At 43.9% G+C, this 20,723-nt stretch overlaps 2 non-coding genes across 2 annotated transcripts; both read left to right on the top strand.

Annotated features, from left to right (window-relative positions):
* Positions 1-7,098: 7,098 nt before the first annotated feature.
* Positions 7,099-7,213, top strand: LOC132489823 (U5 spliceosomal RNA). The gene has a single exon (XR_009532193.1). It is a non-coding gene; the product is annotated as a U5 spliceosomal RNA (small nuclear RNA).
* Positions 7,214-14,128: 6,915 nt separating this feature from the next.
* LOC132489811 (U5 spliceosomal RNA) lies at positions 14,129-14,244 on the top strand. Its single transcript, XR_009532182.1, has one exon. It is a non-coding gene; the product is annotated as a U5 spliceosomal RNA (small nuclear RNA).
* Positions 14,245-20,723: the final 6,479 nt, after the last annotated feature.

Raw genomic sequence — 20,723 nt, 5'->3', positions numbered from 1 at the left:
GGTGGGATGAATTGGGAGATTGGGACTGACATGTATACACTAATATGTATAAAATAGATAACTAATAAGAACCTGCTGTATAAAAATAAATAAAATAAAATTCAAAAAAAAAAAAGAAGCAAGGCAGAGATGCACACCCAGAGAGTAAGGGTGTGGGCATCCTCCCTAATGAGGAGGAGTGCAGTAAAGAGGCAGTTAAGTCATTTATATAGGGCAGTTCTTCCAGGCCTTTGATTACCTTTGGCCAATTATCTGGTTTCTGTTTCCACACCTGACCTGCCCTAGGACCCTCCCCAACATGCGTGCGCAACTTTTTTCCAATATGGATTACAGCCCAGAGGGCTATGGGATGGCCTTAGTATCACATGTTATGGGGTGGCGTGCCCTCCTTTTTGACCCCAAGGAGCCTTTCTGCGCATGTGCAATGTCTCCCTTGCCCCAAGGATGGGAAATGTACGACCTCTTGATCTTTTAAAAGGGTTTAGTCCCTCTCTGTCCCTGCCATAAAAAAAGTGTCCAATGTCTGGTTATTTACCCTATTCCTGTTGCTGGTTTTTATATTGAGGTGCAGATCTCAAAATATAGACAGGATTCCGGTCATAAATATGTACTCCTGGAGCCTGTTTGTCTCTTGCTTCAGGAAGTGTAAACAGGCCGGTAATGAATGTGCGGCCTGCAGCTCTTCTTCTCACCCAGGAGGTGTGAATAGGAGGCCAGTTATAAATGCCTAGCCTGGAGCCCATCTATCTCCTGCCTCAGAAGTCAGCATCATCAACCCTCAGGTCCAACTGGTCTGGGGTCTGCATGCTTGTGGGCAGCATACCATCCTTAATTGTTAACTTTTCCCACATGGAGGGGTTTCAGTGTCTGAAAAATAGCTCAAAGATATTGTTTTGTGTATCCATTGATGGGGAAACAGGACCTTGCCCCAAGGCTGCTCTTGAATGTTTGTTTCTCCCTGGTCTTGCATCTCCCCCCTTCCCTAATTAACAACTGCTTGAATCTGCCCATTGGAACTCAGGGAAGGTCTTGGAGGCTGAATGAAGGCTGTTTCCTGTAATCAAAGAAATGGGGGACACAGAAAGGCTTTGTGTCCAGGAGCCCCACAAGGCCCTGCTCAGTATCAAGGCCACCTCATTGGCCTCAAGGATTGTTTGTTGGATGAATACATGAAATTTGTTTTCACTGAGTGTGTTTTCTCATACATGAAATGAGAATCGTGGTGATAATACCCATGTTGTAGGGGATGTGGCAAGGTCTCTGAGGGTCTGGGAGCTCTTGAGAGCAAGCTGGGTTATCTAGTTCCATGTCACTGTGGTTCTTGTTTTTTTCTTTTTAAAGCAACTTTATTGAGATATAATCCACAGCCCAAACAATTTAAAGTATAAAACTTAATAGTTTTTAGTATATTCACAGATATGTGCAACCATCACTGCAGTGAATTTAAAAACACTTTCATCACATCAAAAAGAAACCCTATATACTTAGGCTATCACCACCCTATACTCCCATCTACCCCAGCCCTAAGCAACCATTAATCTGCTTTCTGTCTCTTTAGATTTGCCTATTCTGGACACTTCATATAAATGGAATCATATAACATGTGGTGTTTTGTGACTTGTTCTTTCACTTAATATAATGTTTTTGTTTTCAAGGTGCATCCATGTTTTAGCATGTATCAGTACTTCATTCCTTTTTAGGGCTGAATAGTATTCCATTATGCAACTATACCACCTTTTGTTTATCCATTCGTTAGTGAATGGTCATTTGGATTGCTTCTACCTTTTGGCTCTTATGAGTAAGAAATGAGGTATTATCCTCCTGCTGCTTTCAAGATTCACTCCTTGTCTTTGGCTTTAGGCATTTTTACTATGCTGTGTCTGTTTGTGGAACTTGTTGATTGTATTTTATTTGGAGTTCATTGGATTCCTGGATGTGAAAATGATTGTTTTGCTATAATCTGGGACGTTTTCAGCTATTATTTCTTCAAATATTTTTTCTGTTCCTTTCTCTCTTCTCTCCTTCCGGTACTACCATTTCACATATGTTGATGTGTTTAATGGTGTCCGACATTTCTCTGAGGCTCTGTTAATTTTTCTTCATTGTTTTCCTCTTTGTTCTTTGGATTACATAATCTCTATCAATCTATCTTCAAATTATCTCGTTCTGGGACTTCCCTGGTGGCACAGTGGTTAAGAATCCACCTACCAATGTAGGGGAGACGGGTTCAAGCCCTGGTCTGGGAAGATCCCACATGCCACGGAGCAACTAAGCCCATGTGCCACAACTACTGATCCCACGTGCCACAACTACTGAAGCCCGCGCGCCTACAGCCCATGCTCCTCAACAAGAGAAGCCACCGCAATGAGAAGCCTACACAACTGCAATGAAGAGTAGCCCCCGTTCACCACAACTAGAGAGAGCCCGCATGCAGCAATGAAGACCCAACGCAGCCAAACATAAACAAATAAAATAAATAAATTTATTTTTTAAAAAAATTTGGTTCTTTCTTCTCTCAATTTACATCTACTGCTGAGCCCTCTAGAGAATTTTTTTATTATTTTTGGCTGTGTTAGGTCTTTGTTGCTGTGGGCGGGCTTTCTCTGGCTACGGCGAGCAGGGGATACTCTTCATTGCAGTCCGCGGGCTTCTCACTATGGTGGCTTCTCTTGTTGTGGAGCATGGGCTCTAGGCACACGGGCTTCAATAGATGCAGTACACAGGCTCAGTAGTTGTGGCACATGGGCTCAGTAGTTGTGGTGTACAGGCTCAGTAGTTGTGGCTCATAGGCTCTAGAGCACAGGCTCAGTAGTCGTGGCACACGGGCTTAGTTGCTTCACAGCATGTGGGATCTTCCTGGACCAGGGCTCAAACCCGTGTCCCCTGCATTGGCAGGCAGATTCTTAACCACTGTGCCAGCAGGGAAGTTCCCTCTAGTGAATTTTTCATTTCAATTATTGTACTTTTCAACTCCAGCATTTCCATTTGTTTCTTTTTAAATAATTTGTATCTTATTTCTATCAATAAGATATTCTCTACTTGATATAACATTGTCCTGATTCCTTCCTTTACTTCTTTAATCACTTCCTTTAATTCCTTGAACATATTTATAATGGCTACTTTGAAGGCTTTGCCTGTTAAACCAACATCTGCTTGCTTTCACAGGCAGTTTTTGTTGACTGTTTTTTTTCCCCAGTGTACGGGTCACACTTTCCTCTATCTTTGCATGTCTCACAATTTTTTGCTGCAATCTCAAGTCCAGGTTGTCACCTGTGCTTCTGACCAACTGGCTATAAATAAGAGGTTCCCATGTCCCTCTCCTTGGATTTGATTTATTTTCTTCAGTGGCTCATAGAATTCAGGAAAAAAGTTAACTTACTGTCTAAAAAGATAGAACGCAGGAATAGCCAGATGAACGAGATGACAGGGCAAGTGTATGGGAAGGGGCACAGAACTTCCATGCTCTTTCTGGGCACACCATTCTCCCTGCATCACCACATATTCACCAACCCCAAAGCTCTCTCAACCTTTTTGGATTTCTCTCAACCTCTCTCAATCCTTTTTGGATTTTTATGGAGGCCTTATTACTTAGGCATGGTTGATTAAATCATTGGCCACTGGTGATTTATTCAACTTCCATCCCCTCTCCCCTCTCTGGAGGTGATTAATGTCATCATATCAACAGTGATAAGTCATGTTGATGTATGTACCTTTGAAATGAGACGATGAGGGCTTCCCTGGTGGCGCAGTGGTTGGGAGTCCGCCTGCCGATGCAGGGGACACGGGTTCGTGCCCCGGTCTGGGAAGATCCCACATGCCGTGGAGCAGCTGGGCCCGTGAGCCATGGCCACTGGGCCTGCGCATCTGGAGCCTGTGCTCCGCAACGGAAGAGGCCACAACAGTGAGAGGCCCGCGTACCGCAAAAAAAAAAAAAAAAAAAAAAAGAAATGAGACGATGAAAATGACAATATACCTATGTGGTCTTCCTCTCAAAAACACATTACCCCAGTCTAATCATGAGAAAAACATCAGACAAATTCCAACAGAGGAGGATTCTGTAAAATATCAGTATGCCTCAAAACTGTCAAAGTCATCAAAACAAGGAAACTCTAAGAAACTCACAGCCCAGAGGAACCTAAGGAGACAACTAAATACAGTGTAGTATCCTGGGTAGGATGCTTCAACAGAAAAAGGACATTAGATAAAAACCAAGGAAATCTGAATAAACTACAAACTATTGATTCATTAATTATAACAAATGTACCATATTAACAATAACATGTTAATGACTGGGATAACTGGGTGTGGGGTATACAGAAACTCTGCATTATCTTCATAATTAAAGTAAGTTCGAAACTTTTCTTAAAAAATTAAGTCTACTTAAAAATCCATTATTGTTAAGTTGAGTTTAGGATATAAATGCAGAGATAATATACGATGGAAAATCTATGAATGTAATTTCCCACATTCATATATTAAAAGGGAAAACTTATGATTAGCTCAATATCCACCTACACTGCAAGAAGAAAAAAAATGCAATATACTAGGAACAGAATGCTATTAGTTTAATCAAAACAATTTTTACCAGATACATTTTGAGGCCCAGTACAAAATGAAGATGCAGGACCTTTGCTCAAAAATTATTAAGAGGGGCTTCCCTGGTGGCACAGTGGTTGAGAGTCCTCCTGCCGATGCAGGGGACACGGGTTCGTGCCCCGGTCCGGGAAGATCCCACATGCCGTGGAGTGGGTGGGCCCGTGAGCCATGGCCGCTGAGCCTGCGCGTCTGGAGCCTGTGCTCCGCAATGGGAGAGGCCACAACAGTGAGGGGCCTGCGTACCGCAAAAAAAAAAAAAAAAAAAAAAGACATATGCACCCCAATATTCACTGCAGCACTATTTACAATAGCCAGGTCATGGAAGCAACCTAAATGCCCATCGACAGACAACTGGGTAAAGAAGATGTGGTACATATATACAATGGAATATTACTCAGCCATAAAAAGGAACAAAATTGGGTCATTTGTAGAGACGTGGATGGATCTAGAGACTGTCATACAGAGTGAAGTAAGTCAGAAAGAGAAAAACAAATATCATATATTAACGCATATATTTGGAACCTAGAAAAATAGTACAGATGAACTGGTTTGCGGGGCAGAAATTGAGACACAGATGTAGAGAACAAACGTATGGACACCAAAGGGGGAAAATGGCAGGGGGTGGGGGTGGGGGTGGTGTGATGAATTGGGAGACTGGGATTGACATGTATGCACTGATGTGTATAAAATGGATGACTAATAAGAACCTGCTGTATAAAAAAATAAATAAAATAAAATTCCAAAAAAAGTTATCCTTCACCAAAATAATTAATTAATTGATAAATTTAAATAAATAAAAAGTTAGGGGAAAAAAAGAACTACCATACAACCCAGCAATCCCACTACTGGGCATTAACCCTGAGAAAACCATAATTCAAAAAGAGACATGTACCACAATGTTCATTGCAGCACTATTTATAATCTCCAGGACATAGAAGCAACCCAGTGTCCATCGACAGATGAATGGATAAAGAAGATGTGGCACATATATACAATGGAATATTACTCAGCCATAAAAAGAAATGAGGGCCTCCCTGGTGGCGCAAGTGGTTGAGAGTCCACCTGCCGATGCAGGGGATACGGGTTCGTGCCCCGGTCTGGGAGGATCCCATATGCCGCGGAGCGGCTGGGCCCGTGAGCCATGGCCGCTGGGCCTGCGCATCCGGAGCCTGCGTGTCCGGAGCCTGTGCTCCGCAACGGGGGAGGCCACAACAGTGAGAGGCCCGCATACCGCAAAAAAAAAAAAAAAAAAAAAAAAAGAAAGAAATGAAATTGAGTTATTTGTAGTGAGGTGGATGGACCTAGAGTCTGTCATACAGAGTGAAGTAAGTCAGAAATAAAAAAACAAATACCATATTGTCACATATATATGGAATCTAAAAAAAAAAAAAAGGTTCTGAAGAACCTAGGGGCAGGACAGGAATAAAGACGCAGACATAGAGAATGGACTTAAGGACCCAGGGAGGGAAGGGTAAGCTGGGATGAAGTGAGAGAGTGTCAAGGAATTATAAATACTACCAAATGTAAAATAGATAGCTAGTGGGAAGCAGCCACATAGCACAGGGAGATCAGCTCCTTGTTTTGTGACCACGTAGAGGGGTGGGGGAGGGAAGGTGGGAGGGAGACGCAAGAGGGAAGAGATATGGGGATATATGTATATGTATAGCTGATTCACTTTGTTATAAAGCAGAAACTAACACACCATTGTAAAGCAACTATACTCCAATAAAGATGCTAAAAAATTTAAAAGAAAAAAAAAGAGTGAAGTAAATCTAACCAAAATAATCTTTATGGTAAAATTATAAAACTGTATGAAATGACATAAAAGTAGACCTCAATGATGGGAAAGATTCATAATGTTCATAAATATGATATACAATGTTATATGATATATAAATAAAAATTTTAAAGTAATAAAATGAATACTTGATGCCTCCCTCCCAGTTTAAAAAAAAAGATATTGCCAACACCTTTGAAACCTCTGTGGTCCTTTCCACAATCTTACCCCTCACTCCACACTGCAGGTAACCAGTATCCTGGATTTCATATTAACCATTACTTTGCTATTCTCATGGCCCACCCCCGCCCCAACTATCAGAAAATTACTTTATTTAAAAGATATCATAGTCCCAGTGTACAAATAGATAAGATCATAATGTCTCTAGTAGACAAGGATGGAGTTAAGATCCCAGGCAGCCAAGCCACCGCTTTGCCCTTAAAGGTGGCCCCAGAGCAATGGTTGAATATAGTACTAAGGTATTTCCGGAGTGTAAAGAGAGATTATTCAGGTTTATTTGCATACCCATAATACACTGCAAATAGTTTAATTGTTTTCAAGTTAATAAAAATTTATTTCTTACTCAACTTTTCTAAGTATGAAAATATTATTTTCAGAATTCCTTGAATAAATTTATTCTGGCAGTAACTCTGGGGATAAATAGCCACCATCAGTGAACTAGGAGTTGTAGTTACTGGAAAAATGAGTTACAGAAGTTGATTGGTATACTCTGGTTTCTCTTCATATCGAATAAATCTTTCGCCTTTTACTAAAGATTTCCGTGGAGAGAAACAACTGAGTCTTAACAGTAATTTTTTGAGGTCTTGCTGTAGCAAGACTGCGTAACTGTGGTAAAAACAGAAAAATTAATACTTTTCTTTTTCTCCCGGTACGCAAGTTTCTCACTGTTGTGGTTTCTCCCATTGGCGGAGCTTGTGCTCCGGATGCGCAGGCTTAACGACCATGGCTCAGACCATGGCTCACAGGCCCAGCTGCTTGGCGGCACGTGGCGTCTTCCTGGACAAGAACACGAACCCCTGTCCTTTACATTGGCAGGCGGACTTTCAACCACTGAGCCACCAAAGAAGCCCTACCTTTTTGTTTTTAAAAGCAAAATTTTGTTGGTGATATATATATAATCTGGGCGTATTAAAGTGAAAAACTTTTTTCTAGATATCCTGTGTTTTACGAGGTGTAGTTTTAGGTACTTCTAGTGTTTTTTGTTCTTCAGTGTCTGAGAGGTGTTAGAGTTACATATTTTGCAGACGATATGAAAATAAAAGCTAGATTGGGGCTCTTCCTGGTGTTCCAGTGGGTAAGACTTCCTGGTCCCTGTACAGGATACCCAGCTTCAATCCAACTGATCCTCTTATGCATACATGCCACAACTAAAAATCCCTAAAAAGCCCACATTCTGCAATTAAAACCCAGTACAGCTTAAAAAAATACTGAAGTAGAAGGCAAAATTATCATTACAAAAAAAATAAGCCTGATCAAAAAGAAACAGATGAAATTGATATTAACAACACAATTTACTTAATCAAATAGGTTTATCTAAAACGTTAAATGTTGTTTGTGTGGATAATATAAGTAATCATTGAGTGGGACTTCTCTGGTGGTCCAGTGGTAAAAAATCCATTTTCCAGTGGAGGAGCCTGCAGCTTGCACTTTAGACCCCATGCAACCAAAATAAACAAATAAAATAATTCCAAATCTTTTCGTTCAACAGAGTTTAGGGAAGACTTAATTCAGTTGTCACCTGAAAATTCATTATGTGGTAGTATAACCAAACAGGATACTATGAGGTCTTCCCAAGTCAGAACCCCCCCCCACACACACACAGTGTTCTCTGCCTGCTTCCTGTTTGTAGAAAAACTAGCCTCCTAGGCCTTCCACAAGTTGCAAATAATAAACTTAAGCAGAGAAGTGAGAAAATGCAGAAACAAGGGAAAACAGTCAAGCAAGACAACAAAATTGTTCAGCTATTAAACAAAGTCAAGGACTTTTAGTTCCCCCTCAAGGTCTACAGATAACATTCTGAGCTATATTCTTTTGAGCTGTTTTGCAGAGGCTGAAAACCCCATCAGAAGAAAGAAGTTAACTGTATGCTGATCCCAAGCACATAGACCCCAGCTGCGTTGGAACCGCCTGAAGATTTATGATGTTGATTCCCTATTACTTCACCACCAACCAATCAGAAGAATGTCCACAGCTGATTACTCCCACCACAACCCTCTCCTGCACTCTGTCTTTAGAAACGTTTTCCTGAAAACCATCAGGCCTTAACTACGTGGCATTCCTTGCTTGGAGCCCTGCAATGAATGCTGCACTTTCCTTTACCAGAACCCAGTGTCAGGGGAATGGCTTTACTGGACGCGTGGGAGAGCAGACCCAAGTTCTATTTGGTCACAGTAGTGAGCGACACTGTTGAAACCCCTTCCATCTACTGATTTATGGGGAAAAGCTTTCTCAGGTTACAGTTATAAAAATAGGGGTAGGGGGGCTTCCCTAGTGGCGCAGTGGTTGAGAGTCCGCCTGCCGATGCAGGGGACGCGGGTTCGTGCCCCGGTCCGGGAGGATTCCATATGCCACGGAGCGGCTGGGCCTGTGAGCCATGGCCACTGAGCCTGCACGTCCGGAGCCTGTGCTCCGCAACGGGAGAGGCCACAACAGTGAGAGGCCCGCGTACCGCAAAAAAAAAAAAAAAAAAAAAAAATGGGGGTAGGGGGAAGCATTGAAACTGAACTCTGTCTTTTCTAGCAATAAGTATTGGGTTGGCCAAAAAGTTCATTCGGGTTTTTCCGTAAGATGTTAAAAACGAAACTAACTCTTTGGCCAACCCAATACTACCCATCCATCTAATTAAGAAATGCTGTTCCAACAAAATGACATTTAAAAAAAATCCTGTTGTTGTTGTTCTCTGCCAATGTAAGAGGTGGAAAGTATCTCTTGGAAACTTTATTTATTTATTTAAATATTTATTCATTTTGGCTGCTCTGGGTGTTAGTTGCAGCATGTGGGAACTTCGTTGCAGCGTGCAGGATCTTTAGCTGTGGCATACATGCGGGATCTAGTTCCTCGACAAGGGTTAGAACCTGGGCCCCCTGCATTGGGCATGCAGAGCCTTACCCACTGGACCACCAGGGAAGTCCCGACACACTTATGTTTAATAATTATCAAAAGTTGTAATATATTCATGTTGTATTGATCAAGCATGTACTAATAACTGTAATAAGTCAATCCAGAAGAAAAACATTAGTGCATAAAATTTTAAGTTCAGGGACTTCCCTGATGGTCCAGTGGGTAAGAATCCACACTCCCGAAGCAGGGGGCCTGGGTTCGATCACTGGGTGGGAAACTGGATGCCGCATGCATGCCACAATTAAGAGTCCACATGCCACAACTAAGAGTCCACATGCTGCAACTAAACATGCCACAATGAAGATCCCACGTGCCACAACTAAGACCCAGAGCAGCCTAAATAATACATAAATATTTTTAAAATTTTTTAAGTTTAAAGGATGTGAAAAAAGTTTTAAAATTCAATTAATGTACTTATTTTGTCATAGAAGAATATGATTGGGTGATCAATAAAATACTTTCAGGTATGAAAATATAATTGTATTAAATTCTTGGGGAAATGGAAGAGGGGAAAAAAGTTCAAGAATCAAAAGGAATTATGCAAAAACTTAAAAAAAAAATTACAGGGACTTCACTGGTGGTACACTGGTTAAGAATCCGCCTGCCAATGCAGGGGACACAGGTTCAAGCCCTGGTCTGGGAAGATCCCACATTCCTCAGAGCAACTAAGCCCGTGTGCCACAGCTACTGAGCTTGCACTCTAGAGCCCACAAGCCACAACTACTGAAGCCCGCGTGCTTAGCACCTGTGCTCCGAAAAAAGAGAAGCCACCGCAATGAGAAGCGCGCGCACCACAACGAAGAGTAGCCTCGTTCGCTGTAACTAGAGAAAGCCCGCGTGCAGCAACGAAGACCCAACGCAGCCAATAAATAAATAAATTTATTTATTAAAAAAAAAATTACAGGGCTTCCCTGGTGGCGCAGTGGTTGGGAGTCCGCCTGCCGATGCAGGGGACACGGGTTCGTGCCCCGGTCCGGGAGGATCCCACATGCTGCGGAGCGAATGGGCCTGTGAGCCATGGCCGCTGAGCCTGTGCGTCCGGAGCCTGTGCTTCACAACGGGAGAGGCCGCAGCAGTGAGAGGCCTGCGTACGGCAAAAAAAAAAAAAAAAAAAAAAAAAAAAAAAAAATTACAGACGGTAGGTATCAAATTTCTTGGGTATTTACCTTCCACTGGTTACAATTTAAAGTAATGTAACAGGGGCGGAACAGGAATAAAGACGCAGATGTAGAGAATGGACTTGAGGACACAGGGAGGGGGAAGGTTAAGCTGGGATGAAGTGAGTAGCACTGACATATATACATAACCAAAAGTAAAACAGATAGCTAGTGGGAAGCAGCTGCATAGCACAGGGAGATCAGCTCGGTGCTTTTTGTCCACCTAGAGGCGTGGGATAGGGTGGGTGGGAGGGAGAGGCAAGAGGGAGGAGATATGGGGATATATGTATATGTATAGCTGATTCACTTTGTTATACAGCAGAAACTAATACAACATTGTAAAGCAATTATGCTCCAATAATGATGTAAAAAAAAAAATTAAGTGATGTAACAATTTAGAGTATCAATATTTACAATGCACAATATTCATCTTTTGCATCTATTTAAACATATCATGTTGTAAGTTATCTTACGAAAACTGTACATATGATCTTTAAAATGTGCAAGAGAAACATAGTTTCAAAATTCTTTCTCTGAGGCCTGAGAGCAAAACGTTGGAATCCCTGTCCTTAAGAGGTGGGCCTTGTGGCAGGAATTGAGCACTAAAAGGGAAGCAGCACCTCCTTGTGGCAAACAGACGTTGCAGCACAAATGAGCAAGGAACAAGAGCTGAGAGCTAGAGGCTCAGTTCACCTTCCACAGGAGCGCGCTTCTCCACTGCAGAATCTGAAAGGGTTAGGTGTCGTTCCAACTCTCAGACCTGCCACTTGTAGCTGTGGCCTCTGGAATCCAGCCACAACAAATAGGAACCAGAGAACAATCCACAAGAACAGGCAAGGCTAGGGACTTCCCTGGCGGCGCAGTGGTTAAGAATCTGCCTGCCAATGCAGGGGACACAGGTTCGATCCCTGGTCCACGAAGATCCCACATGCCGCAGAGCAACTAAGCCTGTGCACCACAAGTGCTAAGCCTGTGTTCTAGAGCCCGCGAGCCACAACTACTGAGCCCACATGCCATGACTACTGAAGCCCGTGTGCCTAGAGCCCATGCTCCGCAATGAGAAGCCACCGCAATGAGAAGCCCATGCACCACAACAGAGTAGCCCCAACTCGTCGCAACTAGAGAAAGCCAGAGCGCAGCAATGAAGACCCAACACAGCCAAAAATAAATAAAAATTTAATTAATAAATAAATAAAAGTAAGGAGTCCTATTAATTGAATACCCACTGTGAAAAGTAGCTCTTTCCTTTACTTAAAAAAAAAAAAAAGTTAACCTTCCTTGTGGTCCTCTAACCAGTGAAAGCTGCCCAGGACCTTCTAGAATGAAGGAGACCAAAGGTCCCCTACAATCTCGGAGTAGGGAAACACTCTTCAGAGAGTTGCTCCTTTCCTGTCCCCTCAGTGCCTTAGCCCCAGGCCAAGCCCTGTGAGGTAAATAGCTATCTTCTTAGGGCTGGAACCCTGCATCTGCATGGGTCTTTAACTCCCCATTACTCTGTGAAATACAGCAAGAATGCAAAAGAGTATCAAAACAAATGTAGGCGTGAATGAATCTCACAAACATTATGCTAAGTGAAAGAAGCCAGTCACAAAAAGCCACAGGTTTTATGCTTCCATTTATATGAAATGTCCAGAGTAGGTGCAGACAGAAAGTAGGTTAGTGTTTGGTAGAGGCTGGGGGATGGGGAAGATGGGGAATAACTGCTAATGGGTACAGTTTCTTTTTGGGTTGATGAAGATGTTCTAAAACTACCCTGTGGGGACTTCCCTGGTGGTCCAGTGGTTAAGACTCTGAGCTTCCACTGCAGGAAGGGCAGGTTCCATCCCTGTTAGGGGAACTAAGATCCCACATGCCCCGCGGGGAAGGCCAAAAAAACCCCACTAGATTGTGATGATAGCACAATTCTGTGAATACGCTAAAAACCATTGAATTGTACACATTAAATTGGTGAACTTTATGGTAAGTGGATTATATCCCCCCAAAAGCTGTTTTTAAAATGTATTAGACAAATTTAAATCAAATGTATGTCAAATTTGATCGACTTGTTAGCAAAAGAACCAGCAAAAAGAAATGCAAACAAACATGACAGCTCAGAGAAGGTGTCAAAGTTGGGAAGTGGAACATTGACACAAGCTGCCAGAAAAAAACAAAAGGAGCTTAAGTTTCCTTTTCCAAGATGGTTCAGTTACTACAATAGTTAAGAAGGAGTCTGTATAGGCCGGGCGACCGAGCAGCTGAGCACCGCTGAGGAGATTACAGCTCATTTTAAAAACACAGGATGGGGACTTCTCTGGTGGCATGGGACTTCCCTGGTGGCATAGTGGTTAAGAACCCGCCTGCCAATGCAGGAGACATGGGATCGAGCCCTGGTTTGGGAGGATCCCACATGCCGCGGAGCAGCTAAGCCTGTGCGCCACAACTACTGAGCCTGCGCTCTAGAGCCTTCGAGCCACAGCTACTGAAGCCCGCGTGCCTAGAGCCCGTGCCCCACAACAAGAGAGGCCACCGCAATGAGAAGACCCCATGCAGCCATAAATAAATAAATAAATAAATAAATAAATACATTTATTAAAAAAAAATACATAGGATGATACTCGAGGTCTGAAACTGAAATACAAGGTTTCATCGCCATAAGTAGCATCAGATGAAGAGGCAGGAAACCTGAAACCGAGCGGAGGGCGCAATCTCCATTTTTTTTTTTTTTTTTCTGCCACTCAGCTTAAGGTATCTTAGTTCCCCCACCAGGGATGGAACACTGGCCCAGGCAGTGAAAGCTCCGAGTACTAACCACTGGACCGCCAGGGAATTCCGCAAGCTGCAATTTTAAAGAGGCTACTGCTACGAATTTTTCACAAACGGCATAATATTCTAGAGTGTACATTCCGGACGTGCACGGTGCAAAACAGACAAAACACCTGTGCGCCCACCACTCATTTTAAGAAAAAGGAAATTGCCAAATTTTAAAACTCCCGAATGCCCTCACTCCACTGAAGGGAGAAACCACGGTCCTGAATTTTGTGCCGATTACTTACTTGCTATTTTTTTCTTTTCCAATTTAACAGCAAAGTCTTTAACAGAAATCAAACTCAGACGTACAAATGTACGAAACATAAAACCTGGGTCTCTGATCAGTCCGGCGTGTGGATGCCAGCCTGCCAATCCTCCGCTTCGCCGCCTAGTGGTGACGCAGGGGCACTGTGTGAATACTAAGATCTTTCCCGAACGGAAAGGACGCGAGCTTGCCTCATTTGCATACCCACAGTGCACTGCACATAGTACAAGTTTAAAATGGCAAAATTTAAAATTATCTTCTACTTATATTTTCTAAAATTAGACCCTTTATTTACAGACTAGTCTAGAAATTTTTGTTCAGGCACTGGATCTTGGTGTTAACTAGCCACTATCAGTGTTCTAGGAGTTTCTCTTACCCCAGGTGAGAGTTACAAAAATGTTTAGTATACTCTGGTTTCTCTTCAGATCGTATAAATCTTTCGCCTTTTACTAAAGATTTCCGTGGAGAGGAACAACTCTGAGTTTTAAACCAATTTTTTGAGGCCTTGTTTCGACAAGGCTACCCAAACCCGTTATAAAGTAAGACTTACTAAGAGAAATTCATGCTTAAAGCTTCCGGTGTTTTTGATTTTTAGGTTACTATATAAGTTTCACCGCTATCAGTAATATTTCATGATTAAGGCTGTTACCCAACAGCCAATTATAGTTTTGATTACAGCTTGATAACCCTTAGTTTTGGGTTATGCTTTCTGTGTTTCAAGCGTTCTGCAACTGTCAGTACCTCGCATGAAATTCAAAATAAAGTGCTGTTACTCTGGGTTTTGCATTATCGGTAGAAAAAGGTTGTAACAGTCAGGCACCTGTAGGTTTTTTTGTTGGTGTTGTTAAACGGTGTCACACAGGTGTAGACGCAGTTTTCGTTTTCTTTTCTGTTTTGTTTGTTGGTTTTTTTGTTTGTTTTTGGTACGTGGACCCCTCGGTGTTGTGGCTTCTCCCGTTGCGAAGCACAGGCTCCAGACGTGCAGGCTCAGCGGCCGTGGCCCGCGAGCCCAGCCGCTCCGCGGCATGTGGGATCATCCCCGACCCGGGCACGAACCCGTGTTCCCTGCATCGGCAGGCGGACTTTCAACCACTGCACCCCCAGAGAAGTCCTGTTTCCGTATCTTTAGATACGGAATTTAAGTAAAAGAAGAAAGTAGTAGGTTTTGTTTAATCCAGTAGATTTAGTTACCATTGCAACGTGTAATCAATGTGAAAAATTGGCAAGCTGGTGTCACTTTTCTTTGTTTTTCGAAGTCTGAAATGTGTCGCGTGTGTTAGGCTCAGTACATTTCAATTAAAACCAGTCACCTTTTTAAGGGCGCGGGAGGCACTTGTGGCCAACGGTAGTACTAGACAGCTCAGCTCTGTGGTATTACAATGTATTAAAAAGACTTAGTCTGTACATTTTGTTTTTCCTTCATGGGTCTAGAGTTGGTTAGTTTGTTTTGCTTTCTCCATTTTAATTATTAGAAGAATGTTATCTCGGGGACTTAACTCGTGGTCCAGTGGAAGTCTGCCTTGCCATGCAAGAGAAACACGTTTGATCGCTGGTGATGGAAATAAGATCCCCTATGCCGTCTGCAACAACAAAAGATTCCTCCACCCTTAAACGAAGTTCCTGCGTGTCACGACGGAGACTTGACGCAGTCAAAAATGAGTTTAAAAAAGTGAATCTTTAGAAGAATAAAGACTGCTTTTAAAATAATAATAATGTTATTCCCGGCGAGTCCCTCACGTGTGGAATGGAGTTGCAGGTTCTTAGGGCAGGCAGGTGTAATAATTTTTCTGCACGGTGTTTACACTTACATCAATGGTCTATGCATATTCTCATTGCCTCTCAGCCTTACTGGCCCTTGGTGTACTCGGACTTTAATAAGTTTTGTCCATCTGGTAATCATGAAATTGTTTTACAGTAGTGTTCTTTTTTTATTAATTTATATGTTTTTGGCTGCGTTGGGTCGGCGTTGCTGTGTGCGGGCTTCCTGTAGTTACAGAAGTTGTCAATTTTGGGGCTTCCCTGGTGGCACAACGTGAAGAATCCGCCTGCCAATGCAAGGGACACGGGTTCAAGCCCTGGTCTGGGAAGATCCCACATGCCGCGGAGCAACTAAGCCCGTGTGCCACAACTACTGAGCCTGCACGCCTAGAACCCATGCTCTGCAACAAGAGAATCCACCACAATGAGAAGTCCACGCACTGCAACGAAGAGTAGCCCCCGCTCGCCGCAACTAGAGAAAGCCTGTGCACAGCAACAAAGACCCAACTCAGCCAAAAATAAAAATTAAAAAAAAAAAGTTGTCAATTTTATTAGTTTTCTTTTTCAAAGAACTAAATTTGGAGTTTGACATTTCTCTCCAGTGTATCTTTCTCTTCCTCATTAATCTGTTTATATTTTCAGTATACTTTTCTGTTTACTTTCTCTGAAATTTTTCTATTGCTTCAAGAGGAATGTTCATGTCACTCAACAAACTAATTTTAATACTCTTGGAAAAGACCTAGACACTCCCTTTCTGAACCCTTATCGCAGTGATACTATAAGTCACCACACCTCGTTTCAGGTGTTTTGCTGGATGTCACCCTCTGGCTTGGCTTTCCTCCCAGCCTAGAAGCTTCACTTGACAGCCTCACTCTCATCCTTCCTGTAGTCCCTGGTCAGGACCATGGAAATAGTAGGTCCCGAGAAATGTGAAAGGAAGCAGCAGAAGAAAGACAGTCTCTCATTAAATGATCTCCACAGGAGGCCGTCCTCTCTGTGAGAAAATGGAGGTAAGTACCTCCCTGCCTGCCTCACAGGGTGTGGTGAGAAACAAATGAGAAGATGGATACAAAAGAGAGATGCTTAAAAGTGATATGCAAAATAAAAATTGCTCTCATCTTCCAAAACTAGGCAGTAACTCAGAGGCTTCCTGCGGAGCCCCTCCCTATGTGTTCAGTAACAGGCATGACCTACCTGACCCAGAAAGAGGCAAATACAACCAGTTGGACACATACACACACACACACACACACACACACACACACACACACACCATTTGCTCCAAACTCTGGAGGCTTGAGAGCCTTTGGTGCCTTCCACACCGAAGCCCCACTGTCCAGCCAGTCCCTGCAGCCAGAACTGCTCTGGCCACACCACGTCACTGTGCAAACAGCACCCCATGGATGCTAAGGACAGCGGTGGGCTCACCCCGCAGGCCTGCAAGCCCTGTACTTGCCCAGCCTCAAGACTGAAGCAAGAGCCCGGAGTCAGCGATAGAGACATCAGTGTTTTAATGGATGGGGGAGCTTACGTGGCTGAAGTAAGATCCTGGAGGGACACCTCACCAGCATTCTTTACCCCTGGGTAAAGAGGGAGGTTACAGTTACAGAGGTAATTGACATCAGGTTGGCTCATCGGTTGCCAGGGAAACCGGCAGAGGCGCATGCCCCTCACTGCCCCTTTCATAAGCTATCTTGGTGGAGATGTCCTGATCTAAAGATTAGAACAATCACCAGCTGAGGCCAGGGGCAAGTATGTAGGCATTTACTGATTAGGCTCTATGATTAAGAGGGAAGGTCAGTCAGGTGAGTTGGGTGTAGGCGAGGCAGGGACTGGTCGAGCAGGGGATGTCCAGAGAGCAAGAGAACAGCCATCTTGAGTGGCCTGATCATATAGATGGGGACCTCCACTCAGTGATGGCGCCTTGCTTTGGGTGTCTTCAGGGCATGATGGGATCCCCTCCTTGTTTTCAGCCTGCCACATAGCTGAGAGGGCAGCCCCAAGCACACACCTCTCTGTTTCCTCAGAGCCCGAATCAGCAAGTGCCAGCTGCCCCTCCTTTCAGAGCCCGCCCCTCAAGACCCCTTTCCCATCCTGACTTTCTAAGGACAGCCCCAGGATGGTCACTAGAACACATAGGAATTCTAATTACACCCCCTTTCCAGAACAATTGAGTTATTGTCTAGGGGAACCCTTTCCCCACCATAGAGAAGCCTCTTCATTTCCTCAAATGTAATTTACCTCCTGAGGTGACACAAGGGATTTTCTGACCCTTTCTTTTTTTTTTTTTTTTTTTTTTTTTTTTTTTTCTTCTTTTTGGTGGTACACGGGCCTCTCACTGTTGTGGTCTCTCCCGTTGCGGAGCACAGGCTCCGGACGCGCAGGCCCAGCGGCCATGGCTCACGGGCCCAGCCGCTCCGCGGCATATGGGATCCTCCCAGACCGGGGCACGAACCCGTATCCCCTGCATCGGCAGGCGGACTCCCAACCACTGCGCCACCAGGGAGGCCCTCTGACCCTTTCTTTTGATGAAGAGACCAAAAACCTGTCAAGTTCAGTCTCTCCCAGGGCTCCTGTTATCCTGTCATGCTTCATTCATTCATTCCACAAACATTCCCAAGACCTTCATCAAAGACACAATTTACTATTTCTTCTCATTGCATTTATCAACTAAGAATTTATTCATTTTCCATTTGTAATTCATCAAAAGCATATTCGCTCACCCACTGGAGTTCTGATCAGCATAAGAACAGAGCGCTCTCCCAGAGAGGGTGGTATGCGAGCCCTGGGAGGAGAAGGTGGAGAAGGCACAGCGGTGGACACATCAAAGCAGCTCTGACTCCCGACCACTTTCTCCAGCCTTGAGGCAGCCTCAGCCGCAGCCTAGGAACCTTTGGTCTATTATTTGCAGACAAAAGTCCAGGACTGTGGCAAGAGCGTGAAACTGGGTGGGGAGATGCGGGTTCTCATCCCAGCCCCGCCCCTAACTAGCTGGGTGACCTCCTCCAGTTGTGAGTACTGTCAAAAATCCAGAAATAGCTAAATTAAAACCACCAAATCAGGAAATAGTAAGAGTTTATCATGCCTATAAAAACAGTTCGCAAACTGGGAGCTTCCAAATTCAAAGATTGATACGAAGATCAGGGGCATGAAGTTATAGGATGGCTTATAAAGTGAAAATGAGGAAGTTAGTAGCGTTTACAGTGACTGGTGATTACAATGGGGTTTCAGCTGGCAGGTTTAAAGTGATCATCTCACACCATTTTTAGGAAAAAGACTAAAGTTTCTCTTATGATTGTCAGGGGCATTAACAGAAAATAACCTAAGTTAACTTTCACTCACCTTCATGAAATAAGCTGGATTTCATTTTGCTTTCAGGACCTACACGGTTTTATCTGCTCAGGGAATTCTCAAATCCGGTCTCCATTTTGTGTTTAATGTTAACAATATCCTCTCTGGGGCTCGGTCTCCCCATTTGTCAAGGGACAGCCTGAGTTAGATAATCTCCACATTTTCATCCAGGCTCTGACATTTTATGATGCTAAGGTCTGGGCTCAGGGGAGTAAAGATAAAAGTGTGACAGAAACAAACAGTACTGCCCATGATCTGAACAGCCCTTGCTTTCAGTGACACAGCTGATCCCACTATGCCTGACTGAGGCGCTGCTCCCTGCGGGGATGAAAGACGCAGCGGGGCCAATGCAGGGCTACGTGGTCATGCCGAGATGGCCAGGCTGGACACACCAGTGCATGCCCCTCCCCTACACACACACACCATGCACGTGCATGCAAACACACACATGCACAAACATGCATGTGCACATGCTCACACATTCACGCATTCATGCACAACTTCATGCACACACACCGCCAAGTACTGCATGCTACACAGCACTGCCAAGTCTGGGGACCTACCCACATCTCTGCCCTTGGTCACAAGCTACCATTTCTTGGGGTCTGTCTGTGAGGCTGGGTGCGGGGCATTGTGCTGGCCCATAAGCTGGGTCTTCCCTTCCCTCATAGAGTCATTGAGAGATTCAAGTGAAATATCAGAATAAGAATAGTGCGTTGGAAAACAAACATATGTACCTAATTGGGGGGTGGGAGTTGCCCACATTAAGGCTGAGAGGCAGTGTAGTACAGTGGTTACCATCCTAGCACTGGAGCCACCCTATCTGTGTTCTGATACCAACTTTTCTACTTCCTAGCTGTGTGACCTCAAGCAAGTCACTTAACTTCTCTGTGCCTGAAATATTTCATCCATGAGCAGGCATAATGATAGTAGTACCTACCTCATAAGCTTAGTTTTAAGTGTGTCAACATGGGTGTGTGGCATCTAGTCTGTGCCATATAAGAGAGGCTATCGTCCACTACTAAAATCAGGCACTGGCCCTCTCCGTTGATCTGAATCAAAACAAAAGGGAAAAAAAAAGATCTCAGTTAAGAGAACAGTAGGAATGTGAAAAGAGACACGTTTTATTTTTAATTGAAATTTTTCTATGCTAAGTATTTTTATGCAGATGTTTTCTTTGTATTACCTGACAATTTCATTATGGTGCCATTACTTTTTGCTTTGTGATTTAGATTTTTTTAAACATATAATGTTCTTGAATAAATAATACATACACAGGCCACAACATTTGCAGGGTTGCTGTGAGGCATGATGGCAGAGGTGGGCGGGACTCCTGTGCCCACTTTGGGCAGAAGCAAAGTGTGGGGACTCGAGCGGGGCCTTGGCCTGGGGGCTGCACGTTCATTCCCAGCCCCGGCTCCGGGGCTACTGTCCAGCCTGGCTGAGGAGGATTGGAGGGTCAGAGAGGCAAGTATGTGGGGAAGGGGGATCAGGGAAATGGAGAGGGACCAGGGGACAGAGAGAAGGTAGGACACCGAGAAACTGGAGAAGGAGGCCAGGTCAGAAAACAGATCATTCCAACCTGAAAACAGCTGCAATACTTAGAGAGTAAATCCTTTCTAAATCAGCTAAGATTGATAGATGGGGCTTGTTGGGACTGAACTGGGCATTGACCGATGGGCAAAGTTCCCAGGATGCTCTCTGATCTGCAAAGCTGCCTTGGGAGGGAAGGAAATTGCCTGTGCAAGACAGAAACAGGCCCAATCCTCTCAAGGTCTGCAGGCAGACAGGAAGGACACACAGTCATGCAGGGTGGTCATTCCACAGGCCTGTGCCCCAAGACCCAGCAAATCCTCTCATTCCTACTCTAGAGAAACACACACTGGTGAAT

Source organism: Mesoplodon densirostris, chromosome 4 (assembly GCF_025265405.1).
Source record: "Mesoplodon densirostris isolate mMesDen1 chromosome 4, mMesDen1 primary haplotype, whole genome shotgun sequence".
Lineage (NCBI taxonomy): Eukaryota > Metazoa > Chordata > Mammalia > Artiodactyla > Ziphiidae > Mesoplodon > Mesoplodon densirostris.
The sequence above is the reverse complement of the archived record's forward strand: the minus strand, read 5'-3'. Positions and strand labels throughout refer to the sequence as shown.